Source organism: Cyprinus carpio, chromosome A2, assembly GCF_018340385.1.
Source record: "Cyprinus carpio isolate SPL01 chromosome A2, ASM1834038v1, whole genome shotgun sequence".
NCBI lineage: Eukaryota > Metazoa > Chordata > Actinopteri > Cypriniformes > Cyprinidae > Cyprinus > Cyprinus carpio.
Window position 1 is genome coordinate 24,036,695 of NC_056573.1, and position 17,567 is coordinate 24,054,261.

At 38.1% G+C, this 17,567-nt stretch overlaps 1 long non-coding RNA gene across 2 annotated transcripts; it reads right to left on the reverse strand.

Moving 5' to 3' along the window:
- Positions 1-10,592: 10,592 nt before the first annotated feature.
- Positions 10,593-17,342, reverse strand: LOC122134856. 2 transcript variants are annotated; one of them, XR_006153142.1, is made up of 4 exons: positions 16,933-17,341; positions 16,346-16,401; positions 10,835-10,921; positions 10,593-10,706 (listed from the first exon to the last, which is right to left on the reverse strand). It is a non-coding gene; the product is annotated as an uncharacterized LOC122134856 (long non-coding RNA). The 2 variants fall into 2 exon arrangements; XR_006153144.1 differs by having other exon boundaries at positions 10,611-10,706; positions 10,841-10,921; positions 16,933-17,342.
- Positions 17,343-17,567: the final 225 nt, after the last annotated feature.

The following is a 17,567-nucleotide window of genomic DNA, read 5'->3' on the forward strand; positions in this document are numbered from 1 at the left end:
CTGAGCGGCCACTGTCGCCTCGGGGGCTTTCTGAGCGGCCACGCCGCCTCGGCGGCTTTCTGAGCGGCCACCGCCGCCTCCCGATACTTTATTTTCAACTTTTTGATTATTTTCTTATTTTTTATTAAAAATAAGTGCTTTTCTGATGTGATATGAAATTTGAAAAGGGAGAAAAAAAAGTTTGCTATAAGGCAGATTCGAACCCTCAGAAAGCCGCCGAGGCGCCCGGTTGTCCGATCGCGTCAAAAAGAGAATTGCACACGCTTTTATTATCTACTCCACTGAGTCTGATAAGGGGTGACCGTCTTTTGTTATGTTGACTAGGCAGTCTATTATAGTCACACGTTGGTGGATGTGTCTCTGCCAACGAGGCGACATACAGTATGTTCACTTAGTGCGAGGTAAATTAAAGATCGCTCCGTCTTGGGAAATGACGCCACGTGCACGCGCGGTCCGGTTACCTTAGTAAGATTCTTACAGATTCTTGGAATCTGCCACAACACCAGTGAAGAGATCGCTGTCTCGAGAAATGCCTCTGTCACCACAGACCTCCACAACACACACTTCACAAAGATCTTCTGCTCTCAGCACAGATATCATCAACCCACGCTTTAAGGCACGTTCACACCAAGGACGATAACAATAAAGACAACGATAAAGATAGTTCTAAAAATCGTTCTGAATATTAAAGAATAGAGTAAACACTACAGCTATAACATAAAGAAACAGAGAAACAATATCTTTGGAATCACTTTTGAGAACGATTAGTTTCCACTGATGAACGACACAAACATTGACAGACATCAGAATCCAACGAGCGCTTAGAATAAACACGATATCATCCGCTGCTTGTGGACGCTAATATCCTTATCTTTATAGTTATAGTTCTTGGTGTGAACGGGGCTTTACACAGACACATATTCTGCTCTGACAACAAAGACAGACACAACACACGTTACACAGACAGAACAGGGTTTGAGAAGAGACGGAGTCCAGCTCCAAACCTCTCAGAGTCAGCACCACTGCCCAGCGACTGTTTCAGTCTTTAAGAGACTTCAGAAACAGCCTCATAGTGAACAGACAGCGCAGTTTACAGTGGAATAAAAAACAGCATCTTTGTACATACACCCCCGAACTCTCTACTTACCTGAAATTAATACGAAGACAGCGGGAAAGAATTTCATCTTCAAGACGGTTCCCGAAAACATTCCAGATTCGTTTCAATATATAGCTCTTGAATGTAGAAAGCCCTCCGCGTTCCGCTGCTTATATTGTGTTCTTGATCTGTCAGCTTCACCACCACAGCACCGTACCTTAGTCTGAACTGCACACCAAACACTGACACTTTCTGTTTTAAACCAATGACTGTAGGAGGCGGAGTCTGTGCGTCCCGCTCTTGATCTGAAGATGACGGGTAACCTATTAAACAACATATATTTTGTACACAAATACTTTAAACTGCACTCTGCTTATTTTTCTTCTTTTTTACAACTTAACAGTTTATGAAAATTGTAATGAATAAAATATACAATAGTTTATTGACTCACTTGTTGTATTGGAGCTTTACATGAGATGAGATTCGAGAACTGAACTCTCTTCCCTGGACTTGGAGGAATAGCCTACAGAGCACAGAATAAACAAAAGGAGACAATAAGAATCATTCTTAAACAGATTATAGCCTACTACACCTGATATTGAGCAGGCGGTGCCAATATATAGGGGACATGTTTCTTATTGGTAAAAGTTTAAAGGAAGCTGCGGTGGCAATAAACGAAGAAAGGAAGTTAAAGACTAATCCAAGAGAAGTTGAGGTTAGAAGAAATATGTTTTCCTTCTCTGTTTTGAAGGGATGAACACTGTTAAATTATACCATATTTACTGCATTAAATTAATGGTTAATATTTTACTATAGGGGAGGATAATTTTAATCGTTGTTTATTAACCATAAAACAATACAAATGTTATATAGTTTTTGTTAATAATCATTGCTTTATAGATGACTTTGTCTAGTGCTCTTATGAATGGTTTTTAGCATGACTTTGTGGAAATGTACTTTAGCAACTGAATGAAAGAGCATAGAGTTTTTCATGGCTAGTGTTTGCCTTTCATTTCATTCTTATTCTAGGTCTGTGTACTCGTGTTATAAATGCTACTGTTTTTGACAACTTTGATAACGTTTCTGATGGATAATATCATGATATTTTTTGCGTTTGCCTTACTGAATGTCCCGTAAGCAATGGGCTTTTTTGATTAGTTTAAGTGCCGGCGATGCAGCTACGATCATGTTTGCAGCTGTTTTATTACCGTCTGTACCTACTCAACCCAAACCTACCCCTTACAATGCAAATGCAGTCATTTTTGTTGTTCTGCATGACAAAAATTTCGCAATATTGATGTACACATGCATGTAGCCACAGCCTAAACCCATGACAGGGGAACACAGACGAGGACCATGACCCTCAGAGAACACTTTTGAAGTTTTACTCTGACATTAGTCATCAAAGTAATGAAACCACAAAGTACCACACACTTCTCTCTGATTCAAGTAGTTTAAGATCTGATGTAAATGTGTGAGATTCTTCTCTTTTTTCTTCTGTTGTTTCTGCACCCTCCATAGGTTTTATAAATGTTTCTCTGACTTGCATCCCAATCGTCATGTCTTTCTCATCGCAGAGAGAGTTGGCCTCAAAATGGACGTGTCACTGACTCACAAGAGATGTCAGAAGTTTCTGTTTACTGTTTTACTTTTTGTTCAGTTCTGAGCATCCAAAAGCCAGAACTCAGTTAATTTCATTCAGCACTATTTAGCTCTTCCCAGTGCTGAAATTGTCATGGGTCCTTTGTTTTTATTGTTTAAATGCTTATCTACTTGCAAAATTATGCGTATGAATTAAAAAAAAAAAAGTGTCATTAATATAGACTACTATCTGGGACTGGTTTTCACAGATAGGGCTTAGATTAAGCCAGGATTAGGCCTTAGTTCAATTAGGACATTAAAGTAATTTTTATAAACTACAATTTTGAGACAAAACAATTAAGGTCACTGATATATTTCAAGATCAATCAGTGCACGTTTCTTTCAGTTGAAACACCTCAGACTTACATTATAGTCTGGGACTAGATTTATGACTTATGACCGGGGGATACTGACTTATTTATTTATATAATTATATTTTATTTATTTATTTGTGCAATTTTACATTTACATTTTTTTTGGTTTTGTGTGTGGATTCTAGCAATCAACATATAGTTTTATATAGTTTGATAAAACAATATTTATACAATTTAATTTTTATAATTTTTTTCTGTCAATTTAAGAAAAAAAAAGTATAAATAAATAAAAAACATTGATTTATGTTAATTGTTTTTGTTGTAAATGCTGATAAAAGTGTCTTAAATGATGACACAACATTTTGATGTGTTATGTTTATGCTTTTTATGGTTTATTATTTTAGTTTTTATAGTGATCAAGTATATGAGCTGTTTAAGTCATAAAATGTAATTAAAATAAAACAGAATTTAAATAGATAAAATGATTCCATGATGGGAACCTCTAAAATGCTCTCTATAGAACCTTTTTTCCTGGCTACAAAGAATCCTAAAAGTTTTTTTTTTTTTTTTTTTTTTTTATTCAACCCTTAAAAAGGATTCTCTATGGAACTATTAATGGGTTCCAAATATGAAGTGCCTGATAAAAGCCATTATGGTTCTATATAGAGCATTTTCTTCTAGATTGTGTGGGTGTGCTTAAATAGCTATGTAAGATTAAATGTTTATTTATTAATTAAGCAGAGTATTCTAGTACTCTAGACATTTCTAAAATCACATTGAGAATACTTCCCAGCATGCCCCCATCCAATACTGAACAATACTGAACAGTACTGTGACACCAAACCATGAGAAACTTGAACAGTTACATCTCTCCACACAATATATGTATGTATATGATTTACAGGCAGAGCTCAAGTGTCTCTCAACACACAAAAAGACAGTCATTTGTCTCCATCTAGTGATGTAATATAGAACCTGCAGAAAGAGTTAGAATTGATCTTAATGAATGGAGTCAATGGATTTGAATAACTGGGAGAAATTAACATCCACATAATAAGAATATAGTGGGTGTTTTGGAAGGTTATACAAGTGGGCAGTAATTGAATGAAAATGTCACATGATTTGTCTACAAAGTATGAAATGAGATTTGGGTATTAGAGCTAAATCTAAAATCCTGATCAGTTTCAATATTTTTTGATTAAACTGCACTGATGTTCTCTCCTCACTTGATGATCGCTTGGAATGCATAAATAAAAACAAATAAAAACTTCAAAGACGTAATTTATATTCAGAAAATGCAGTTTTCTATAGTTCTAAAATATCACCTCTAAAATATTAGTTCTAAACAATAACCACTTATATCTGGAAAAGTGAAAATCAGTTTGTCAAATGTGTGGGAACTCTTGTTTTTAACCTTTGAACGTCACTTTTGTAAATTAAAACCAGATGTGATTATTTCAAACAGGTTTAAAAAGAATGATCGAGAAGAACCCAAGTGAACAAATGAAGAATCTGAAAGATTCTGGGCCTGTCTAAATACACACACTTGCACTTACAGTCTTGCACTTGAGCCCTTGTCTACTTACATGACGTATTTCCTGTATTTGGCCCAAGTGAGCATGAAGAAGACCACAAGTGTGTGTAGATCTTTGGGACACACTTATAGTGTTGATGGATGTAAGTGTTTACCAGAGCTTTGTTTTGATTTTGTGGCATGGTATTGTCAGGAACCTGCCCTGACAGTCTTGTCTTTGTTTAATGTTTCACTGTTTGTTTTGTGTCTAAGCACATGGTTCAGTCTCTGTTTGTGTCTGCCACATGCTCCTCTCGTCCCACCTCCTGGTTTCCCTTGGTCACGCCCCCTTGTTTAGCCCTTGTCTGCTTGATTGTTTTCACCTGATCCTCATGTGTGCCGCTCTATATATTGGGTTTCCTTTCCTTGTGTCTCTGCTGGTTCGTTTTTGGTGTTTACCTGTCTCTTGGCCGAGAAATTTTCCCTTTGATCTTGATCATTATTTTTTTGATCTCTTATTTAGATATTTATATCCTTTTTGGTCTTTAGTTTTGTCTAGCTTAAGAATGGAAAGAAAAAGAAATTTGTTGTGCATTCTAATCTAGTTTTGTTGTCTCATTTGATTTAGATTTTCTTCTACTCTTGTTTAAGTGATTCCAGTTTTGGATCTTGGCTTTTGTTTTTACTCTTTGATTATATCTTTGGGTAGCTTTGGTTATTTCTCTTGCATTAATTAATTATTCTTTGATTGTTTTCAATTGTCTTACTGTTGTGGCATTTTGAGTCTCCCATCCCTCCTGCCTGTATTGTTGTCTGCCCTGCCCCTCTGTTTGAACTGTTTCACTGCAAATTCCTCCAGCTGTTCCAGTCTATGTTTTGTTAATAAAATACCCTTGTCTGCTCATTCTGCATTTGGGTCCCATTTCCTGCAGATCCGTGACAGAACGAACCAGCCACCTCAGGACCCAGCAATGAGCATCCGCATTGTTCCTCCCAGTACCGCCAAGGGGAGACTGGCACTCCAACGGGCAGTGGCATCGCTCCGCCCCAGCAGGGCCTGGAGTGGGTGCATTTGCCCAGTTTTTCTGGACCATGGCAAGGGGCCTGGAGTACTCTGACTCCACTCTAAAGGAAGCTTTTAATCTCTGCTTGGATGATCCCCTACCACAATGGGAGATGGAGCAACTAAGAGGCATAGATTTCTGGACATTTTCTAAATATTTGCACCATCGCAAGGACTGGCAGATTCTTACACCCCCAGAGTCAGCCTGCAGGGATGATGCCACCTTCCCTCCCAAGCAGAGTCAAATTCAAGACCCTCTTCCGTCTCCTACGTTAAAGCGTAGACTGCGGCGGAAGAGAGCGGTCAAGACTGCTGTACCTGTTTCCGAGTCCACTGAGTTAACTGCTGTCAGTGTAGAAGCTCTCACTACAGAGAATCCTAGGGCTATTCCAGTTATCCCCAAGTCTGTCCAGTCTTCTCCAGTCATTCCAGAGCCAGATTGCAGAGACCAACCTGCTCTCTTACCCCTCGCTGAGTCAAGTCCCAGATCATCTTCTGACTCCAAGAAAGCATAGGGCAAGAAGGAAGAGCACAGCCCAGAATGCTGCATCTGTCTCAGAGTCAGTCAAGTCCGCTCCAGTTATTCAAGAGCCGGTCCAGCCTACTCCAGTTAGTCCAGAGACAATCCAGCCTGCCCCAGACATTCCAGAGCCAGTCAAGTCAGAGCCAGTCAAGACAGGGCCTTTCATCCCAGAGGTGGCCAAGTCAGCAGCCATAACTTTTAAGGTGGTTAAGTTAAATGCAGTCAATTCAGAGGCAGCCGCTAACACACTGCTGTGCCCCCAGAAGCCAAAGCATATGAGGGCCTGTGTTGTGCAGTTCGACATTCCCTCCCAGGAGGTCCCAAGTCCTGTGGTCCAGAAGGACCTAAGCCATGAGACCCCAAGTCCAGAGGTCCAGGATTTCTTAAGTCAGGATGCCCTACCTCCAGTGGTCTTGGAGGACCAGATTCAGAATGTCCCTAGTCCTGTTATCCAGGCGGATCCAAGTCGGTGTGGTCCAATATCCAGTGGTCCAGAAGTATGTAACCCGGTGGAACCACACCCTAAGCTGCCTACTTCACCAGCTGTCTCTCCCCTAGAGAAGGACTCTGTGATTGTTGCGGCAAATCGCCCGTCACCCCCGCCTTCTCTCTATTAGTACCAGGTGAAATGAATAGCGCAATCTGTTGCGCGTGCCTGGGCTGTAATAAAGCAGCGCACTGTTGTAATTATTGGTATGCACCGGGAATTGACGCTACGGCAGAGAGCAGTGGTGACTCAAAGAAAAATGAGTATTAGAGCTTGATATCAAACACTGTGCGGGAGCGGGTACTCACCAAAGAACTCTGAAGTGACAGCCGGTAAGCTGAAGCGCTGCTGGCTAAAGAACGCTGTGTGGTTCATGTGTGCTATAATAGTAACTGCTACGAGAGTGAATGAATGCAGCATTCAATTGCCACGCTGTAGATTGCGGTATTGATTTGAGTAGCATATCTTCAATTCATAAGGTGTTTTTTGGGTTATTAGGGTTTTGGTAATTCATGATTTGGATGGTTTAAGTACTATAAAATATTGCTTAAAATTTTCATTTGATAAATGTGTATACTAAAGACTTTAATGATCTGACTATGATTAAATATAAATTGTTTGATTAATTGCTAGATATGGTCAAAAGTACAGGTTATTTTATAGTCTTTTTGTAGTTAGAATCCAGTAAATTAAACTATACAAATCGTGTCAAAGTTGTTAAAATCTATTTCTTCTGTACTTTAAAATGTAAAGAGTTAATGACATTTGAATGTGGTGTTATTGAGCTGTTTCATATCTACCAGCTTTAACTTCATGTGAGATCTAACAACTCCTATGTGAAATATTCATGTTTTTTAAATGGTTCATTAAGCTACTGATGTTCTGTGTAAAACAATTATAATTGAGTCATGTCGAAACCTGATAATTTATGCATTTTATTGGGTTTGTTGGTGACTTACACTGTATGTTTATATCTTTAAAGGTTTTTCACCTACATAGCTTAATGCTATAAATAAATGGATGAAAGAAATTCACAAGGCCCTAATCATTGAGTGGAATCCAGTTTAATTCTTCAAATAGTGAGACCTATCTTCTTCAAGTGGGGGAAAGCGCACAGTTAAACAAAACACTTGACAGTGATTGTCTATGTAACTTCACCTGAAACACCGGTTAATCCTGTCACGCCCAAGAGGGGTAACCATATAAGTCATGTCATGTTCCCAGAGCTTGCTGTTGAGATGGCACCTCCTGAGCCTGTGTCAGCTCCAACCTCTGAGCCCATTCCAGTGTCGGTGCCAGCCCCAGAGTCTGCTCTGGTCCAGGAACCTCTAGAGTCCATCAGCGCAGCCCAGGAGGGCACGCCAGAGTCAAGCCCCAGTGCCTGTCCTTACAGCCCAGGAGGGCACGCCAGAGTCAAGCCCAGTGCCTGTCCTTACAGGCCAGGAGGGCACGCCAGAGTCAAGCCCAGTGCCTGTCCTTACAGCCCAGGAGGGCACGCCAGAGTCAAGCACAGTGCCTCTCCTTACAGCCCAGGAGGGCACGCCAGAGTCAAGCCCAATGGCTGTCCCTGAGGCCCTGGAAAGTGCTTCAAGGTCCGTACCGGAATCCATTCTTGCATCTCCAGAACTGGTTTCCCAAGGATGCACCCTCTCTGCCTGTGTGGTCATGGCCCCTGAGTTTGTTCCAAGGTCCTTCACGCGTCAAGAGTTTGCCCCAGAGGCCATAAAGGCTATTCCCAAGAATCCTCCAGTAAGACAAGTCCACATCCCCAGAAGGACCACCAACAAGATCCCCATCCCACCCACCCTATTTGCTAGTCCTTTTGGATCCCATAAGCCAAAACCTCCCTGGTCCACCTCAAACTATTCCCCAGGATTATTTTCCTCCCTCCCAGTCCCACCCCTTATGTTTTCTGGCTACCCTGGAGTTCCAAGTTTTGTTCCCAAACCGGCCCCCCCAGTTGGTACCTCCCTGTACTGTTTTGCCCACTGTGGACGCCTGGAGGCGTCCATTGGGAGGAGGGTAATGTCAGGAACCTGCCCTGACAGTCTTGTCTTTGTTCAATGTTTCACTGTTTGTTTTGTGTCTAAGCACATGGTTCTGTCTCTGTTTGTGTCTGCCACATGCTCCTCTCGTCCCACCTCCTGGTTTCCCTTGGTCACGCCCCCTTGTTTAGCCCTTGTCTGCTTGATTGTTTTCACCTGATCCTCATGTGTGCCGATCTATATATTGGGTTTCCTTTCCTTGTGTCTCTGCTGGTTCGTTTTTGATGTTTACCTGTCTCTTGGCCCAGAATTTTTCCCTTTGATCTTGATCATTATTTTTTGATCTCTTATTTAGATATTTATATCCTTTTTGGTCTTTAGTTTTGTCTAGCTTAAGAATGGAAAGAAAAAGAAATTTGTTGTGCATTCTAATCTAGTTTTGTTTCTCATTTGATTTAGATTTTCATCTACTCTTGTTTAAGTGATTCCAGTTTTGGATCTTGGCTTTTTGTTTTTACTCTTTGATTATATCTTTGGGTAGCTTTGGTTATTTCTTTTGCATTGTTCTTATTGTTTTCAATTGTCTTACTGTTGTGGCATTTTGAGTCTCGTCTTGTTTGTCCTGTCTTACCCTATCTCAGAATCCCTGGCCACTGAACCCCACTGCTTGGAAGCAGCTCACTTCTCTCACGTGTCAAGACGCTGGTCCCTTGAGCCCCTACCTGGCGGCTAGACTAGTGACATTAGAGTTCTCACTTAAAGCTACGGGTTTCCTGTGTGTCTGCATGGTCCTTCCTCTTGAGCTGCCTCCTCTGTGCTTGAGCCTGTGGTCATCTCGGACTGTCTCTGTGGCCATCCCTCCTGTCTGTATTGTTGTCTCCCCTGCCCCTCTGTTTGAACTGTTTCACTGCAAATTCCTCCAGCTGTTCCAGTCTATGTTTTGTTAATAAAAATACCCTTGTCTGCTCATTCTGCATTTGGGTCCCATTTCCTGCAGAGCCGTGACAGGTATTTGAGGCTGAGATTAACGATGGTCAGTGAAATGGGGTGTTGATGACTTTTGCTGTCTATAGCTAGTGTTATCAGATTGTCATCTATGTCAACTGGAGTGATTGCCATCCATTTAACAACCTTGCAATTGATTGAAGAGAAACGCTAATTTCATTTGGATAATGCAGGAAACAGAATAAAATAGCAAAAGTTACATCATTATGAGCCTAAAATGTGTTGTTGTACCATGTTAATCACCTTTCCATTTGATTCCTGGCGTCATGAAAAAAGTGGGTTTATTAGTGTTTGTGTATTGTATGGTTTCAGGAGTTATGAAAATCTGCATTTTTCACCACTCACGATGACATCATTTCTAGATGGCCACCAAACAAACCCCATGAGACATCTGTCCTCTGTGACATCAAAAATTCTTAACTAGACACCATTAAGGTCACAAAAAACTGCCAAGTGGGTGAACCTCTGTTTCCTGCTGGACTAGAGGTTTGTGTCCAGATTGACTGACTTCCAAAATCTCCATCTATGAATACAGCACTACATTAAAAGCCACACAGTGAGGTATATACTTCTGCATAGAATAACTGGTGTAAACTGTTCTTATTTAATTTAAGGATTTCATTTCTGTTATTTAGCACTGCCCAGACAAAATAAAAGTAATTTGTAATTGAATAAATGTATGCATATAAAGGGAGATATGGGAAAAATCTGAGATTTTATGTTCATATTTCTATAATTTAACAACACAGAGAGTCTGATGTTGCTTATTGGTCACGTGACATGCAGGTAAAGAAATAAAATATTTTTTTTTTTAAAAAAATTTTCATTTTATTTTTTTATTTTACATTTTAATGATCTAATAGTTAAACTGAATGATTCAATTAATGAAAAGAGAATGATTTCAGGAAACCCATAAAGAGCAAAACTTTAAAGGCATGGAAATGTTGACAAAGTATTCATCCCGCATCCTCATCATCCTCATCATCCTCCGTAAGTGAATGGACGCACTGAACTCTGGTCTGGATCTGGTCTGGTCTCCTCAACAGAGAGAGGAATATCCATTTCTGTGAAACCATTAGCTGTAAATTTAAGAGAAGATAAAAAAAAATGACAGCTTAAATACGGTGTATTATATTTATTCAGGAACAAATTAATAAATTAAAACCACGTTCTTTCAAGAAAAAAAGAAAGAAAGCAGAAGACATACACGCACAGGGAAAGACAGAAGTCATCATCTTCCAGACAGCAGACAGACAGATGGACACTGATGGACACACGTGTGTGACTGCAGGACCTGGACAGAAGTACATTTTACAGTTTCCTGTACATTACAGTCACTCATGCTAGCAGTATAGCGCCATCTGGTGAGCTCCAGTTTAACTTTAGATTTTAACTTTTAAATTCAGACAGGGGTCAGTCTGGTGTTGAGATCTGGTCTGAGAGGGATGCACACCCGTGTATTCTATCCTCTAACACTGACCCTCACAGAAAACTTTCTGCAAGCCAGTGACTCACCAAACATCTCATTGTTTCTGGGTCCCACTTTATATTTGAACTATTATGTACTTACATCAAAAAATAATTACAATGTACTTACTGTATTCATATTGTATTGCAAAACACATCTGTTGATATTGAGGTGGGATATAAGGTTAGGGACAGGTTTGGTGGTATGGGTAGGTTTAAGGGTGGGTTAAGGTAAGGGATGGCTAAACAGTGTAGTTATAAATGTAATTACAAAAATTAATTACAGATGTTAATACATGCAGGTATTTTTTAAAATATAAGTACAACGTAAATATAAAGTGAGACCATTTAAAGATCTTTTGTAACAATGGTTTTCTGATATTAAATAACTCCACTAAAAATAAATTTATACCATTTCTGATATAGGCCTTGTCTGCATTAACAGAAGATGAGGCCAAAAACTGAATTACTGGGATTCAAAGTCCATACCATATTATGCCATGGTCTGTCTGAATACTCGATTCTGATTGGCTGGCAGGTGTTGATTAAATTCGTTTAACTGCACAGGTAGTTCAAGGTCAGTTTAATCAAGTTCTATATTAATGCGCTTCCAATAAACATTCAGAAGCACATAAGCTATATTGGCAATACTTAAATTGCTACATTATATATTACTCATCAGCGAAAGTAACACCATGGCGCAGGTAGGCTACTTCACACACGCTTCTCTTTCTCGCTCCACAGTTAATTCAATTAAATGCTAAAATACATTCAAATAAATGTAATCTTACTGCACCCGCTTAATATTTGTCTGCTCTATCTTATTTAAAGCGAGTAGAATGGTACATCTAACAAGTTGTAACTGATCGAAAATAACCGTCATTTTCATCGTCCTGGTCAAATATTGCAGCGCAAATATTATTAACATCTTTAATATGTGATTGCTGGAAATGACCAATGGCATAAGCGGGATAATCAACGGCTAGGAGGCTGTTCTTCGCCTCCACGTCATGCATTCAAATCGTTTAATGCAGCTAGCCATCGATTACCCCTTACTTATACCATACCAAAAACAACAATAAATAACACCCCTCTTTAACCCCTGATGACTGCTCGGCCCCAGATAATATCATTTATGGTTTTTTTGTGTGTGTGTGGTGTCCACCAACCCCCCAACCCCCCCCCCCCCCCCCCCCCCCCCCCGACTCTTTTCCACTTTATTTAGAATTGAAATTTAGAATTGTAGAATAGAAATGCTAAACAAAAGTTAAATAAAAATGATTTTTTTAAACCTTGAATATTTTTTTAACAATTATTCTTTAACAAATAAGCTTTTGATGACTTGTAACTTTTTAGCACGGAACACTTTCACAGAAGTATAATCCCCCCTCTCTTTCTGAGATGAGTCAGAGTGAAACACCGACTGCAAGAACATCCTTCTGTGACCTTCTTTCTCCTCTCCTGAACCAAACGCGCTTACAACTGTGTGGTGTTTTCACATAAAGTGGTAAATTTTAGGTTTCAGGCATTTAAATAGACATTTCAATTAATAACAAAAAGACTGAGGAAAGCGGCAATAATAAATTTGACGGCGCGATTTATTCCTATAGCCTACATTGTGTAGGTAACTATAAAGTAACTGTAAAGTTTTGTTTTTCTCCCAGTTTACTGACCACGTACTTTCATGTGTTTTCGGGAGAAATTTATGAATTACGTGATGCTAATCTGACAGATACACACGACAGTTTCCAGCTCTCTCAGAAAAAAAAGTACAACAAAAATTAATTTTACACATTTGACAATCAGAATGGGCTGTGGCATATAGGCTAGTTTATGATACAGTGAACAAGTTTGTGGATATTCTGAATAAAAAAACGGAATAAAAAACTAAATAAAATTGATAGGCTGCATGTGTTATGGAAATAATAAGATGATACGTAGATTATTTAATTATTTAATATTGCGTTTTTGTATAATTACCATTGTCCACTGCCATAATATACCACACAAAAAAAAGCCCAGTAACTTTTTTGTTAACAGTTCACGTGTTACAGTCAGCAGAAATATTAGATACAATAAACAATATATATTTTGCACACAAATACTTTAAACTTCACTTTACTTATTTTCTACTTTTTTTCAAGTTTACAGTTTACGAAAGTTTTAATAAAATATAGTTTATTGACTCACTTGTATTGGAGCTTTGCATGTTCGATGTGATTCGAAAAATGAACTCTCTTCCCTGGACTTGGAGGAATAGCCTACTTCTCCCAGAGCACAGAATAAACAGAAGCCTATAATACTAGAAGAATGATTCATACTCAAAGAAAATATACTTCCTCTGATAGCTAGCAAGGGGAGTGGTAATGCACAGGGGACCATGTATGTTTACTGGTCCAATGTGTTGAAGGTTGGCCAATTGTCAGTCAAGCCCGTCCCACAGTATACTCACGAGGTGAATGTTAATGTAAAAAAAAAAAAAAAAAAAAAAGAAACAGGAAACGAAAGGCACTTACTAACTGCGATCCACCATAAAGCAGCAACAAGAGAGTGAAGAACAGGAAACGAGTCTGTCACTATACCAAAGGAGTTCGTTAGAAGGACAATCATCGCCGGAAAGTGAGGCGTACCTACTGTACTATTTAATATGTGATTGATATTGCTGTTGTAACCCCCTACAATAAAGTTACTTACTTACGTAATACAGTAATTATTATTGTTCAGCGTGACAAAAATTACTCAATATTGATGTGGTCGTGCCCTGTAGCCGCAGCTGTATCCCCTTTTCAGCCTCAACCAAGACAGATTGAGTCCCAAGAGCATTTTTAAACTTTTATCTACTGACCTCATCCGAGTGGTGAAGAATGTGAAGTGGAAAGAGTCAGAATAAAAACATGACCAACTTGCTGCAAAACAATATCCCATCCCTCTGTGATTCCAGTAAGTTTTAAGATGTGATTTAATTGTGTGAGATTCCTCTCTTTTTCTGTTGTTCTCTCCGTAGGTCTAACAAATGCTACTTTGACTTGCATCCAAATCTTCATGCCTCCAAACGGACGTGTCACTGACTGACAACATGTCAAAAATATCTGTTTTACTTTTTGTTCAGTATAGAGCATCCAAAAGCCAGCACTCAGTTAATTTAATTCAGCACTATTCAGCTCTTCTCAGGGCTGAAACTGTCATGTGTCCGTTGTTTTTATTGTTTAATAAAAAAATAATTCTCAATGTAAAATGATTATTTAATGCTTATTTTAAAAACAATGCTACTAGTTTTACTAGTCTTTTAGCGCTCTTTTCAGAAACGTGTGGCCGTGGGTTCATTCAGTTACAGAATTGGGGAAAGTTGTGCAAAGCAAAGTCTCATGAAACTTGTTCTTTGTGGAATTGGGTTCCACCACCACTAGTAGTCTGTATATGAGTGTGTGAGTTTGGATTTAGCTGATACCTCCAAATGCAATGAATGAAATTAGTCATATACTGGATTTACTTATTTCATGAAGGTAATGGATAGTGACCTGTTGTTGAGATGTAAAATAAGAGTCGCAGTAATATAGCCTACTATTTGGTGACAAACCATCCCTATATTTTATTTGTGCAATTTTACGTTTAATGTTTTTTTTTTTTTTTTGGTGGATTCTAGCAATCAACATATAATAAGGGGAAGTTTGATCAAACAATATTTCTAAGAATGCAATATACTGTTTTGTCAATTAAAAAAAAAAAGAAAAGATTTTTTTTACATGTACATACATGACAAATTTGTATTTGTTGGATCATAAATGAAGAGACAAGGAGTCCAGGGTGGAGACGAGGAGTCCTTTTATTAATGCGGTTTACAACTCAAGTGTCAGATGAGAAGTACCAGAGAACAGAAATCACTACATATGTCTCTATGGCTCAGTTCCCAGGTGCACCATGGACTTATTTATCAGTTCATAACAGACACATAGATTATTAGTTCAGCCTTCATATAAATACTATGAATATATGTAACAGTACGAGAAGAATAAAAACTGAAAATATTAAAAGATATACACAGATATATATATATAAGAAATCAGCAAGGGATTAAATAAGTTACACAGTGCATTAATATATATAAAAGTGCACACAGATATGCAGCAAAAATTTACTGTCCCCTTTGTCTTTTTAGTAATAGATACACATTCATACTGTCATACAGCAGAACAGCATTGAGATTTGATTTATAAAGCACGCAGCCTAACAACAGTGCCACAAGAGTCAAAAAAAAAAAAAGATACCCTGATGGTATTTATGAATACTTGATGAAGAATAAATAACTGCATCTGATAGTTTGGCAGGTTCATTGGCTTGAAAGGCTACATTCTGACTCTCAGTCCAGATCTGAAATCACTGACCGTTTTTCAATTTTCTGGAATATTTGAATTGGTTTCTATGGCAACGATGTTGCGTTGGAATGTCTAGGGCAGACAGCTTCTAACAGTTTTACTAAATATGATCAGATTCCAATCAGATACACACAAAAAACAAATCTGGACCAACAGTATGAATAAGGCTAAAGTATCTATCATGTTTTGGCTGATAAAAGCAATTATCTTTAGAATTTAGAAACCGCTGCTGATCGGGGCTGACTGTATCCTGCCAGTCATGTGACGTGCAGCTATTAAAACATTTTAGGAGGAGCTTATTTAAAATCAAAAAAAAACATTTAAATCCAAACAAATACATTTTCATATTAATCTGTTTTAAATTACATTATTAGTAATTTTTGTATACAACTGTTTTAATTGACGTTTTTTGGAGCGTAATTAGAAGATCCTAAAATAAACAGCAGCTGAATATAACAGTTTGTGCTCTGTTGTTAATTTCAGTATTAGTGAACTAAATAAAGTGGGTTTCCTGTATCCCTTACAGTATTGCTTCGGAGAGACTGTGTTTCTTAAAAACTGACATATAGGCCTGTAGCTGAAGCATTTTACAGCATGAGGAAATGCAAACCATACAGCACCATACAGCACAAAGCGTGAGATCTGTACCATCAGATGTCATTCTGAACACCTGGATATCAGTGAAGCCCTAATATTTCGAGTTTTAAAACTCTTTTTTTTTTTTTACAGTCTTAATTTTTTTTTTTTTTTTTTTTTTTTTATTTTTGAACTAAATGAATCTGTAAAGAAAACCGACTTTAGTGAGACTCAACATGGAAAAGTACAATATTCTTTATGAAAACCTGAGGAAATACATAAACCAGTGATGAGCTTCATACCTGGAGACAGCAGCGGTTCAGCACACTGCTTCAACATCAGCTGATGACTTACATTTCTGACAAAACAGAAACAATTACAAGATGCAAATCAAATAAAATAATGCTGGAGACTAAGATAAAAACAACATTCATTCAACAAACACTCAAAAACAAGCATATAACAGTTATTAACATATCCAAATGCACCGCACTATTTTAGTTACACTAGGAGATCATTCTGCTCATGGTTTTGAGTTTTAATAATAAACTTGGATTAACTCATTCATTTTGCTACATACACATCTTACTTTATTTAAACTTTTCACTCAGAGCTCAATATATTTAAATGTTGACAAATTGTAGTTAAACATTTCAAGTCCAATTAAATGATAGAATTCAACATAACCAGAAAACATTAACTCTATGTCTACTGAAATCAAGACCTTCTACATTACTCTTAGTTGAGTATGATAAGGAGGGAAACGCCTCTAATTTTCACATTTCTGCATTAGGAGCAACTTTAAGCCTTAAGATTTTTGGCGAATATAACCCCAGATCAATAGAACATTAATTCCATCAATATAAGAACAAATTTAAGTAATACTTACCCTCCTGAAAATGTACAGACGAAACAAACCCCCCAAGACCACCAAGATGAGTACAACTGGAGCAATTAACACATAAAGCCTTTGGCGTTCAGAGGAGTCTGGAGGGTTTGTGATGGAGGATTGTGGTGGCTCTTTACTGGAGGACAACAGAGAATCTGTAAGATACAACAGAAAGAGAAATATTTAGAGGATTATAATCCATAAATCAAAAGACCCTTCACTAAGTACCACCTTAAAACATTACTGACCAGTCCTACTTTAGCAGCTCTTACCATCTGCCAAATGATCAGAAAAGCTTTTACTCTTTTCTAATCAAAGTCTAAAGATGCAGTCACCATAAAAATATTTCAGCAGATAAGGTGCGGCGTCTATTAACACTAGTGTATCACTAGTGTATCAGTAGTGTGTGTATCAGTAGTGTGTGTGTGTATCAGTAGTGTATCAGTACAGTCGTGGCCAAAAGTTTTTGAGAATTACATAAATATTAATTTTCAAAAAGTTTGCTGCTAAAACTGTTTTTAGATCTGTGTTTCAGTTGTTTCTGTGATGTACTGAAATATAATTACAAGCACTTCATACGTTTCAAAGGCTTTTATCGACAATTACATGACATTTATGCAAAGAGTCAGTATTTG